The sequence below is a fragment of the Apodemus sylvaticus genome, chromosome 14 (assembly GCF_947179515.1).
Source record: "Apodemus sylvaticus chromosome 14, mApoSyl1.1, whole genome shotgun sequence".
Classification (NCBI taxonomy): Eukaryota; Metazoa; Chordata; class Mammalia; order Rodentia; family Muridae; genus Apodemus; species Apodemus sylvaticus.
Genome location: NC_067485.1, coordinates 23,424,251 through 23,436,658, shown reverse-complemented (window position 1 = coordinate 23,436,658; position 12,408 = coordinate 23,424,251). Strand labels below are relative to the sequence as shown.

Below are 12,408 nucleotides of genomic sequence, written 5' to 3'. Positions count from 1 at the left end.
CCCAGCACCCGCCACACACACATCCTGCCCACCCACCACACATACACACACACTAAAAGAAATTTTGTCATTTAAATTTTTTGAAAACTATAAAGATTAAAATAAGATTTGGACAATGGGGCGAAGCTTTAAGTAGTGGGTTACTAAGGGAAGTCAAGGGGTGGGGCGGGGGTGTCCTAGTGGCCTCGGTGCCTCTCTCTCTCTCTCTCCCTGTCCCTCTCCATGTCCCTCTCCTTCTCCCTCTCTCTGCTTTTTGTCACCAGGAGCTGAACAGACTCCTGCAAATGTTACTGTGGCCAAGGCCCAGCCTGACCCAGTATCAAGAGCCCGGGACCATGGACTGAAGTCTCTGAAGCGGTGAGCCAATGCAGATCTTTCTTCGTGTTTGTTTGTTTGTTTGTTTTGTTGTTGTTGTTTTGTTTTTTGAGACAGGGTTTCTCTGTGTAGCCCTGGCTGTCCTGGAACTCACTCTGTAGATCAGGCTGGCCTCAAACTCAGAAATTCACCTGCCTCTGCCTCCCAGGTGCTGGGATTACAGGCGTGTGCCACCACCGCCCGGCTTGGCCATGTTTCCCCCCTCCCCCCCCAAACAGGGTTTCTCTGTGTAGCCCTGGCTGTCCTGGAACTCACTTTGTAGACCAGGCTGGCCTCGAACTCAGAGATCCACCTGCCTCTGCCTCCCAAGTGCTGGGATTAAAGGTGTGCACCACCACTGCCCGGCTTGGCCATGGGGTTTTATTATAGCAGCTGACAGCCAACAAGAACATGGTCACTCCCAGCACAGAAAATAGAACAAAACCAAATCCAGAAAATCTCAGGGTGCTCTGTGTGCATATATGTATATATGTATATATGTTCATGTATATATGTGCACGTGTGTATGTGTGCATGTGTACATATATGTGTACGTGTGTGTGTGTGTGTGTGTGTGTGTGTGTGTGTGTGTGTGTATGTGTGTGTGTGAAATGATTCTTTAGGTACCATACAAAGGAACTTAAGACTTAAGACCCACAACCTTTTCTACTCCCTAGAGAGTCAGGCCCAAAGTATTAAGAATTATAACAAAATCAAATAAGTGCAGCAGAATAGAATGTCCTGTCAACCATATACAAGTTCAAGTGACATTTGTAACATGAACTGCCCCCCATACCCCCTAGGAATAATTACTACAGATTGAGTGACTGGATAGAGAATCAATATCATGAAGCCCTTTCACAAAGATTTCCACCAGTAAATAATGCTTAAGGTGGACCGTGCACACCTCTTGGTATGTTTAATGGGGTGTGGGGCTGACATCCAGGGGCAGTGGGGAAGCCCGCTTACAGTCTTAGAAAGCCTTTGCTTGTCACCACGTGAGCTCTTGGACTGATGAGGGATTGGGACAAGGGACCACAGCAGCTGCCTGAGGGGAGTTGCAAATGGAGAGTTAATGTTTAGAGATAAAAGTGTCTCTCACAGGCTCCTGTGTTTGAACGCCTGGCCTCCAGTTGGTGTCACTGTTTTGGGAGGCTGTGAATCCTTTGAGGAGTAGGCCTTAGCTGAAGGAAGTGAATCTTTGAGATGGGGTACAGTCGAGGCCCATAGTCTGGCCCTACTTCCCATCTTGTCTCTGCTTCCTGGTCTGCTGAGAGGTAAACAGGTAGTTACCTCATGACCCCACTGTCATGGAGTCGCTATGCCTTCCTCATGGCATATGAGGGACTGGACCCTCTTAACCCCGGCTCAGATAAAGCACTCTCTCCTTAAGCTGCTCCTTGCTAGGTGTCTAGTTGTAGCAATGAGAAAAACAATCAACACAAAGAAATATAATGCAATAACTGCCAGAGAGAGAGAGGGAGAGAGGCAGAAGAGAGGGGAGGGGAGAGAGAGAGAGAGGAGAGGGAGGGGGAGGGGGAGAGGGGAGAGGGGAGGGAGAGAGGGAGAGGGAGAGAGCTGGCTCAGCTGGTTTACCAAGGCTCTGTGACTCCCTGGCTTAAACAGTAGAAAGACAATTCAGATCTGCTCAAATGCTGCAGATCTGGAGGCTGAACGCCAAAGTTTAGGCGCCCGCATGAGCACCGCTGTTCCTTCTCTAGGCATGAGTCTCAACACCTTCCATGATCCCCAGCCTCTGGTGATGGCTGACCAGCCTTAGGAACCCATGTGACAGCACAGTTCCATTCTTCCCTTCCAGTCCTAGACTGTGGTTTAGTGTGTCCAGGTCAGCTCATTTCTGTGACCTCATCCTGACTTCTCGATTTGTGGGATGGTCCTATGTCCAAACCTGCTCAGATTCTCAGCTGTGGGACCATGAAAGGCAGCAGGGTCCTGCGGCTTCACACAGCCCAACGCCCACCAAGGTGGAGTGGGATGAGCAGAGTCAAATTTCCCGTGTCTGCCTCGCCCAGCGACCTGAGCCCTGGCTGGACTAGGGCCACCATTTTAACCCACACTCAGGGGGTTAGAACGAATACTCTGGGGGTTAGAACTTCCAAGTATGACTTTTGTTTGCTTTAGAGACAGAGTTGTGATAGGTAGCTAAGGCTGGCTTTGAATTCTTAATCCTCCTGCCTCCACCTCCTGAATGCTGAGATTACAGGTCCACCACTGTGCTCAGCTAGGTATGATTTTTTTACTTTTAGGGACAGTTTGGCCCACAGTAGTAGCTGAGGAAGGGGTGAAAGGAAGGTCAGGGCACCACGCGAAGGCCTCACAGGGAAGATGAGATAGAGACTTTTCTGGAAACAGAAAGAAAGAAATAAGCTGAATATGGTGGTTCAGGCCCATAACCCCTATACTCGGGAGGCCATCCTTGGCTACAGAGTGAACTCAAGACAAGCCCTGGCTACAGGGGGCAGACCTTATATTAAAGAAAGGAGATGAGACGAAGGGAGGGGAGGGGAAGGAAAGGTGAGGTAAGAGGTACGGTGAGGCTGCTGCGAGGGCTGGGACAGATCACGAAGCATCTTGTAAACCAAATATGGGCTTAATTTAAAGGCCAGGAGTTTTCATCATGATATTTAAATGTCAAAATGAGACAACAAAGCACTCCTTCTGCCTCTTGGCCCTCTGCAGCAATCCAAAATGACGGCCCTGTCTCCTTTTTTCTTTTCTTTCTTTTTTTCAGAGTTGAGGACTGAACCTAGAGCCTTGCGCTTGCTAGGCAAGTACTCTCCCACTGAGCTAAATCCCCTGTCTCCTCTTTTCTTGAGTTTTAGGTTGAAAGTATTTTTAATATGCTTTAATGCCACATTGTTCTTTTTAAAAAAATGATTATTGGTAGGGAAGGAGAGCGCATGTTGCCATGGGGCAAGGATGGAGTCGCCTCTCTTCCTGCACCTTGATGTGGGTCCTAGGGATTGACCTCGGGCTGCCAGGATTGCACGGCCTTTGCCTTTCCTCACTGAACTGTCTGTCCAGCCCAACAGTTGTTCTTTTATGAAACGTCTGTTCAGATACTTGAACTGTTTTTATCTTTTGTGTAACTAGAATTTTCTGGGAATGAAAACATACGGGGGTGCTCTTAGCTCCCTTGTAATGGAAAAACTGGACATAAAAGCTCTGCTCCTTAGGTAGTGGGGTTCCAGGTGGGTGCTGAAGGCTCGAGGGAGGACAGGTGGACTAGACCGGGAAGACCTCTCTGGGTGAAAAGGGGGAAGATTACAAGAAGACAGAAACTCATCTTAGACATGGCCACTGAGCTAGGAACGGCTGAGACAATTTCAAAGGACTAGAATAAACATACTCACACACACACACACACACACACACACACACAGTATCTATGGAGGTCACCCTGTGATCTACAAAACCTAAGATATTTACTATCTGATTTCTTAACAGAAAACACTTGCTGACCTCCAGAAGGTACAATGATAAAAAACAGGGGGCTGGGCTGGAGTCATCTGAGAGATGGAAGGAGACATCGATAAACAGGCCACTCAGACACGAAATACATTACAAGTCTACGAGCCTGGAAGGACAGAATTTCGAGTGAAGCCAAGATCTAGGTAAATTGAAGATGAGAGAATGCTTTAGAATTGGCGATTAGAAAGTAGGTCACTGTGACCTTTGGCAGAGAAATTTTGAAGGAGTGTTGACACTCAAACTTTTGAATTATAAGGGGAAAAACACCAGGAGGGAAGGGGAAGGGAGAGGAGGAGAGGGGAGGGGAGGGGAGGGGAGAGGTAGGGAGGGAAGGGGAGGAGATGCTCACATAAAATGAGTGTGTATAAGTTAATTGAAAACAGTTGCAGGCTGCTAATCATGAGGCTGATTTATTTAGCAAACACATTCGGCCTTTTGGTCTAAGCTGTTTATCTTTTCATTTCTGATCTGTCTCCCCATGAAGATTTGGGGTGGGAGGCAATCCATCCTCCAGGTTGCCAGGGTGTCAGTGAGGCAGCAGGTGCTCCCCAGAGAAGTGATGTCATCAGGCCATCCAGCTGAAACCAGATCAGGCCTTCCAGTTGTAACCGGTACCCAGAAGCTGCCTTTCCTGAAAGCATTGACTTCTCTCCTGAGCCCATAATGTAACTGAGGCGGGATGGCCTGGCATCTCCGCCTGCGTTCTGCATATCTTCCTGGTGGTGGGTCACCTGCTTCCCTCTGCACACCAGCACGTTACTCGCAACGTTTAAGGCCCAGTGATAAGAATAACCAATGTATCACACTGTCGTCCCTCACAACTTCCTGTTCTAGACTCCTCCATGAAAGGACTCCAAAAGTCTCCAGTCATTTCCCAAACCTGCAGTCATCTAGGACTCCAGAAATGGCAGTATTTCACAACATATCACTCCATATGAGACTCTTCCCCACTTGCTTCCCTCTCAAGCAAGAGACTTCTACAACATCTTCTAGAACCGGAACTGAGACATTGAGCCACCAAACCTCACTAGACCAAGGCTGCTTTTTTTGTTTTGTTTTTGTTTTTTATTTTTTCGGATTTGGGTTTTTCGAGATAGGGTTTCTCTGTGTAGCCCTGGCTGTCCTGTAACTCACTCTGTAGACCAGGCTGGCTTCGAACTCAGAAATCTGCCGGCCTCTGCCCCCCAGACTACTGGGATTATAGGCGTGCACCACCACCACCCCGCGCAGGGTTGCTTAATTATGCACACCTGTTACCTTTGCCCCAATTACTCTGCTATTTAATTCTAAAGCTCATGTCAGTATGGGAAAGATGGAGGACCCTCCCCATCTGGATTTCTCAATCTAACCACATTGACTAACACTCTTTTCTCTGCTTTTGGGCATATTTGGTTGACATTTTAGGGTGTGTGGCTAAGCCTAGCTGGTGGGGCTGTTTTAGCTTCGAATTGTACCTTAAACTTCAGTTACAAGGTTTTTAGTCTCAATTTCTTTTGTATTCTGTGGATGGCATTTTAAAAAATAAATTATGTGTGTGTGTGTGTGTGTGTGTGTGTACACATGCACATCTACATGTGTGTGAGAGGTCAGAGAGCAATTTTCAGGAGTCAGTTTTCTCTTTCCCTCATGTGGGGCTTGGGATCAAACCTGACCTAAGTAGCTCTTCCACAAATATTTCACACAAAATTGGATATTTCATTTCAGACATTGTATCTTACTCTTTTTCAACTTCCCATTTTTAATTCTTTTTTTTTTCTTTTTGTAGAATCTATATAATGGAAGCATAGATCACCTACAGAGAACCACTCAGGAAAAACATTTACATACACTTCCATGTAATCCTCATCCTAACCAAGATTTTGAATATTTCATCACAAAATAATCTCTGCTGTTCCTTTCTCCCTCTCTGGTCTTGGAATCACCGATTCTCTGCTTGTACCTTTCCCTAAGGCTTCATAGAAGTGAGAATAAAGGTGTGGGTGTCACCCGCAGTGTTTATGACTTCTTGTGTGGGCATGTTTTCATTTCTCTTAGGAATGGGACTGCTGGGTGGTAGAAGTAATGTGACTTTGTAAGTGACAACCCATCTCCTTTCCAAAGTGCTTGACCCCCTTGTACTTAGCTCCATGAGTTTGTCTTTTTCCTTACCACCATTTGATGTTGTCAGATGTAAGATTTAGCTGTTTCAGAGGCTGTGTTGTAGTATCCTATTTTATTTAAAAAAATCATCATCATTATTATTATTACTATTACTACTACTACTACTATTATAGTTACTATTATTGTTGTATGGGTGTTTTGTCTGCCCGGTGCCATGAAAGGCCAGAAGAGGGCACAGGATCTACCAGGATTGGCATTACAGATGGTTGTGAGCCCCCACATGGGTGCTGGGAATCCAACCTGAGTCCCCCGGAAGAGGGACAAGTGCTCTGAACCACTCACTAGCCTTCTTCCAGCCCCCATACTGTAGTTTTGACCTGTCTGCGACTGGCAGAAATATTGATCGTTTTTCATATGCTTATTGGCTGACGTCATATCTTTTTTGGCAAAATGCTTGTTTAAAATCTTCTTTCCAGATTTTAAAAATTGAGTTTTGTTTTCTCATTGGATGACCTTTGGACTTATTTATACATTATAGATACAGATCTTTTCCAACATATATGTTAAAAGCTGAAGTTGGGTGGAGTCATAATGGTTTGAGTGTTGTGTCTCCCATACACTGTGTTGTTTGGGAGGCTATGAAACCTTTAGGAGGTGGCGTTTCCCCAGAGGCAGTGGGTCCCTGGGGAGCAAGCCTTGAGCCCTTCTAGTCCAGCCCTGTTTCCTGTTCACACTCTGCTTCCTGAAAGCAGATGCGATGATGTCATTGGCCAGCCTTCTGCACCTGTTCCTCTACCTCCCCCAGCACCCCAACGTGTCGGATTGTATCTGTCTGGAACTGTAAACCTTTTCTCCCTTTCAGGGGGCAGGGTGGTAGTGTTCAATACAGAGGTTCTCTGTATAGCCCTGGCTGTCCTGAAACTTGCGCTGTAAACCAGGCTGGCCTTGAACTCACAGAAATGCTTTTGCCTTTGGTTGCAGAGAGCTCTGACAGAAAAGGCTGGCAGCACCACCAGCACCAGGCTAAACTCTTTCTCCTTAAGCTGTTTTGGTTGGATTATTGTACCACAGTAACAGGAAAGGAAACTAAGACAGGGTTTAATTTATTAATTTTTAATTTTATTGTTCATGCCTTTGTGTTCCACAAAAGTCTTCTCAACAACTTTAGAGTGTGGAGACTCTTTAAACCTATCTTTTCTTCTACAAGCATGGGACAGTCACGTGAAACCTAAGGTGACCTAAACCCCACCGTGCAGTCGGATGGGATCCTGGCTTTCTGACTCTCCTACCTCTAGATCTAGGGTGCCGGCATTATTAGCATGTGCTGCCAGGCCAGGTTCACACGGTGTAAAGGATCAAACTTGGAGCTGTGTGCACGCTGGACAGAGCACCCCACCCCCTGAGCTCTATCCCCAGTCCCTCTTTAGTAATTTTATAATTCCAGCTTTTTAAAGCTCTAAGTTTGTTTTTATTTCAAGTGCAATTTTGTATATGCTGTGAAGATAAACTTCATGATAAAGGCTCATGTGTTTCTTTGTATGGGTATCCAGCATGTTATATTTGAAAAAAAAAAAAAACAACAAAAACAACCTTTACTCTTTGAATTACTAGCCCTTTTGTTAGTAGGCAGTGGAACCTATATTTGACTCTGGCTTCTCGACTTTGCTCTATTACTTAATTTATTTATTTCCCTTTGCACCTGTATCACATTATCTTGCTTATTCATAACTTTAAAGATTAGCATTGAAATTAGTCAATGTAATTTGTCAAACTTCGTTCTACTATTTTTAAATTCTTGGTTTTTCCATGTCCTTTGAAAAATTCCATAGGTTTTGAATTTTTTTTTAGTTTGCATACAAAATGATGGGTTTCATTGTGACATTTTAGAATGAGCTTGCCAGTTTCCTTTAAAAGTGTGTTGAGACCTGGCTAGAGATCAAGTCAATCCGCAGACCCATCTTCAGGGAATGACTCACATTCAGAGATTTCTGGCTGTTTTAACACAGGATGGCTGCACATTCTGAGATAGCTTTCTGGTGAGTTCATACTCCTCAGAAATCTAGTTCTGGTAGATTTGTTGAGGTATGGATTTAAAATGTACATTTTAGAGACTATCCCTGTTTATCTTCCTTAGGCATAATTTAAAACACAGATTTTCTTTAACAACAACAAAAATCAAAACAAACAAAACTACCTTTTTGGTTGTTGCAGAATAGCACCCAATTCTTATATGTATGTATAGATATGTATATGTGTGTGCATGTGTGCATATGTGTGTGTGTGTATTTCTCATGGATAGGTGAGGAGGACTAACTGATCTGTGCCACTTTACATGTGTGTGAAATAAAGTTATCACAATGCATTATGTCCACATCACCCAGACAAGCTTGGGTCTGAGGAAGTAGTTTAGGGACAGAGTACTTTTCTACCGGAAAAGAAAACCTGGGTCTAGTCCCCAGCATGAGGGGGAAAACTTCCAATAGCTACAGTGTCAGACAGCCAGCAGAGGATGCTCCTTATGACCCAAGATGAGATTTATGTGAGAACGATCACACAGAAAAGACTTTTCCGTTACTGCGATAGAATATCCTGACAAATGCAACCAAGAGGAGAAAATGGTTTATTTTGGTTTATGGTTCCAGAGCAGAGCATCCTGATGAGGAAGCCAAGCAGTAGCTGCCTGGAGCCAGCCAGGCAGTCAGGGAAGGAGGGACAGAGGGAGGGAGGGAGAGAGGGAGGAGGGAGGGAGGGAGGGAGGGAGGGAGGAGGGAGGGAGGGAGGGAGGGAGGGAGGGAGGGAGAGAGGACAGGAAGTGAGTCCAGGCTCAAAACCTGCCACCTGTGACATACTTCCTCCATGCAGGCTCCACCTCCTAAAAGGCCCATAGCCTTCCCAGACAGCACTGCCAGCTGGGGACCAAGTAGTGCTCAGACATGACAGCCTTTGGGGGACGTTTTATAATCAAAGCACAGTCTCAAGCTACTAAGCTTCATCCCTTTCCTGGAGCCAAACAGTAACAGATTGATGCTACATCGTTTCTACTGAAAGTGAACTGCAGAATTGTAAAAAAAAAAAAAAAAAAAAAAAGATAAATAGGTTCATGATATTCACCCCTGGTGTGTGGAGGCGTGTGTCTGTGTGTCAGCATCAGGAGAGGAGAGCAGGAAGGTGGCGGGGAGGGGAGCTGGATGTTGGCAAGTTGCATTTAAGGGAAGGTTTGGAGGAGAGGCACTGAGAGCAAGAAGGAAGGCTTCCAACTGCGGGAGATTTACCTCCTCCATCACGCCGCATCTGCCCTCTGGTTTTAAACAGCGTGATTCCATGCTGATCGGACAAATGATGCAGTACCTCCTAATTCCAGAAAGTCGTACTTCTCGGACTCTCCGGTGCACATGGAATGCCGGGCATCTTATTGATACACAGGTTCTGGATCGTTAGATCTGAGCAGTGCTTTAGAGTCTGCATCCCCAGAAAGCCTCCACAAGGTCTAAATGCTACTGCTCCATGACAGTATTTTAAATGATAAAGCACTAAAAATGTATCCATCCTAAGTGTGTGCGCAAAGTGAATTGAACCATTAGTGCTCTCTCCTCTTTTCTCTTTCTCCTTTGCCTGTTCTTTCCTCCTGACTCTTGCTCTTCCTCCTCCTCTTCCTCCTCCTCTTCCTGCATCCCCTCAGTGGTGTTTACGATGTGCGTTAGTGGTCCCTCCACACTTCTTCCTCCTTCCTCTCCCCTGTCTCCTGCCAAGGCATTAACCCAGGGCCTTGTGCACACCAAGAACACACAGGTCCCTCAGCTATCCTCTGAGCCCCGGCATCACTTGGGATCTGATTCCCAGCACTGAAAAGAATAAAATAAAGAGAAAAAAAGAAAATACCATATTGCTTAGGGAAGAGGGAACCATACACTTTAGCTAAAACTCATTTTACACCAAAGACGTGTATACCTAGATGCTATGTTACATAATGAGTCATTACATAACTCGGAAGCACAGTGTTCTAGGCATATGATAGTTGCCTTCTATTTAGATCTCAACTGTGTGATCAAGAGACTTTAGGCCTCATGAAGAAAATACAGCTGAAAGTGGGGGAATTAAGGTTTTTTTTTTTTTTAATTATACACCAGCGTCTGTACTTTGCTAAGTGTGTTCATGGCATGCTATACACTCTCATTTAAACTCCACTAACAGACTAGAGAGAGAGAGAGAGAGAGTCCTCATCCTTATCTTCCATATGGGGGACCCTCTCCCAAAGTCTTCAGGGTTTCTATTTCTTGAAGTCATTCAACCCGAGGGCTGCTATTCTTTGCTGTTACCAAACTAATTTTTAATTTTTCACTTGTTCTTTCAACAGACATCCATTAAGTCCCTGTCTGTCTAGTGGGGAGCTTGCTTAAGAATCTTCTCCTGGGATGAATGGGCAGGGGAATGCCTTTCTTGGAACGTGATTGGCGTGGCTGAAATGGTCTGCCTTACAAGGCACCATATATAAGTGATGTCATCTATAAGCGACGTCTCTTGTTCTTGGGACAAAATGCCTGGGGGAGGAGGGAAGCAGTTTAAGGAAGGACTGGCTCATTCTGGCTTATAGTTTGAGAGACACCTTCATCGTGGTTGAAAAGGAAGTGGCTGACTGGTCAGAGTGCATCTACTGCCCGGAAACACACAGCTGAGCAGGATGTTGGACCTGTCTACAGAACTTCAACTCCTGCCCAGAGTAACCTGGTCCTAGTGAGGGTCCTCCACTTAAAAACATCCTACAACCTTCCAACTCGCGGACACCAGCTGGAACCGAGTGCTACACGATCCCGTGGTGGGGGGCATTTTACATTCAAACCTCAGCATGTGGGATAGATACTCAGCTGGATAGCAAGAGCCAAGGCAGAGCTGGAGCTGGCCGTGATGGGGCAGGCTGTTTCTTAGGGGGGGGATTGTTCTAATCTAAGAGGTAACAGGAAGCCAAAGCCAGGAGAAGATATAAGAACTGGGAAAAAAGATCCCCCAAGAAAGAACAAAAGAGAAGCCATAGAAAGAAATCAAAGAAAGTAAGAAACTGTTGAGTCTTTATATTTTACGGGGACTCCGGAGTCTCTCTAGGTTGGGAGGGCTCACGTTGTACCCTGGCAGCCTGCTCTTCTTGAAGTCTGACATTGACGATGGAATCATCCATTCCTTCAACACTTATCTGATGTCTTCTGTTTTTCAGGCATTCTTCCAGGTTCTGGAGATGCAACAGTGGGCAAAACAGATGCCTGGCTCTCGTGGGAAGGAGACAGTAAGCCAACAGGCGGACGAGCGTGTAAAAACATCAGAAGAGACCATGGCGGGTAACGAGGCAGAGTCAAAGGTTAGAGACTGAGACCTGCATTGATTTGTATGTCTAGGAGTTCCTTACTGTTAGAAAAATGCTGGGCAGAAAAATAGCGTAACGGCAGGAAGGTTTGTCCTGCAGTTCAAGAAGGGACAGTCTATCGTGGCATGGAAGTCCTGGAAGAAGGAGTGTGTGGCCGTTCCCAGAGGAACAGGAAGCAAAGAGATAAATGATGGCTTTTTATGGTTTTCTTTTTTGTTCTGTCCAAGACCCCATCCCATGGAATAATATCGCTCACATTCAGGGCGGGTCTTCCCTGATCAATTAAGTCTCCAGAAAGGCCCTCCTAGAGACACACATGGTGTGTATCTTTTTTGTTTGTTTGTTTTTGGGGTTTTTTTTTGTTGTTGTTTGTTTTTTTGAGATAGGGTTTCTCTGGCTGTCCTGGAACTCACTCTGTAGACCTGGCTGGCCTGGAACTCAGAAATCCGCCTGCCTCTGCCTCCTAAGTCCTGGGATTAAAGGCGTGTGCCACCACCACTGCCTGGCTGGTGTGTGTGTGTGTGTCTTCTAACTGACTGTAAATAAATAAAATCAAGTGACACTAAGCCATCACAATTTTCTATTTTATATAGGACATTCATGATTGGCACCTCTGGTGGCAGTCATTAGAGTCCTGGAGAAGGGGAAGGAGGAGCCTTTATGTGCAGAAGCCCTGTCCTCTCCACACAGACAAACTGCTTACAGACTTTAAATCACAGTGACCCTGGGAGGTGCAGAACTTTCTCTTGCTTAGTCCTTTGAATCTACACTATTGGCACAGCTCACGAACATCTGCATATGGCCTCCAAAGTACCTTATTAAATAGGATGCCTGCATACCTTGCTAAACACATATGTATCTTGTCAATGACTCATTCCACAGCTGGATTCAGATGGGATGTCTTGCAGGATGGAAAAAGCTTTTCTGATCAAGTGATGTTTCAGATGCCACCTGAAGAATTATAGAGTAGGCTGAGGGTAGAGGGAAAGGCTGAACAGCGTGCTCCCCTTAAGGGCATCACTCTCAAGGTGACATACTCCAGCCTCGAATTTCTAAGCACCAGATTCTTAGTGTAAACCAAAACCGTCCCCCTGTCCTCTGTGAGGGTG

At 45.6% G+C, this 12,408-nt stretch overlaps 1 long non-coding RNA gene across 1 annotated transcript; it reads left to right on the top strand.

Moving 5' to 3' along the window:
- The first annotated feature begins 206 nt into the window (after positions 1–206).
- LOC127665069 (uncharacterized) lies at positions 207–5,601 on the top strand. Its single transcript, XR_007973312.1, has 3 exons — positions 207–357; positions 3,823–3,989; positions 4,331–5,601. It is a non-coding gene; the product is annotated as an uncharacterized LOC127665069 (long non-coding RNA).
- Positions 5,602–12,408: the final 6,807 nt, after the last annotated feature.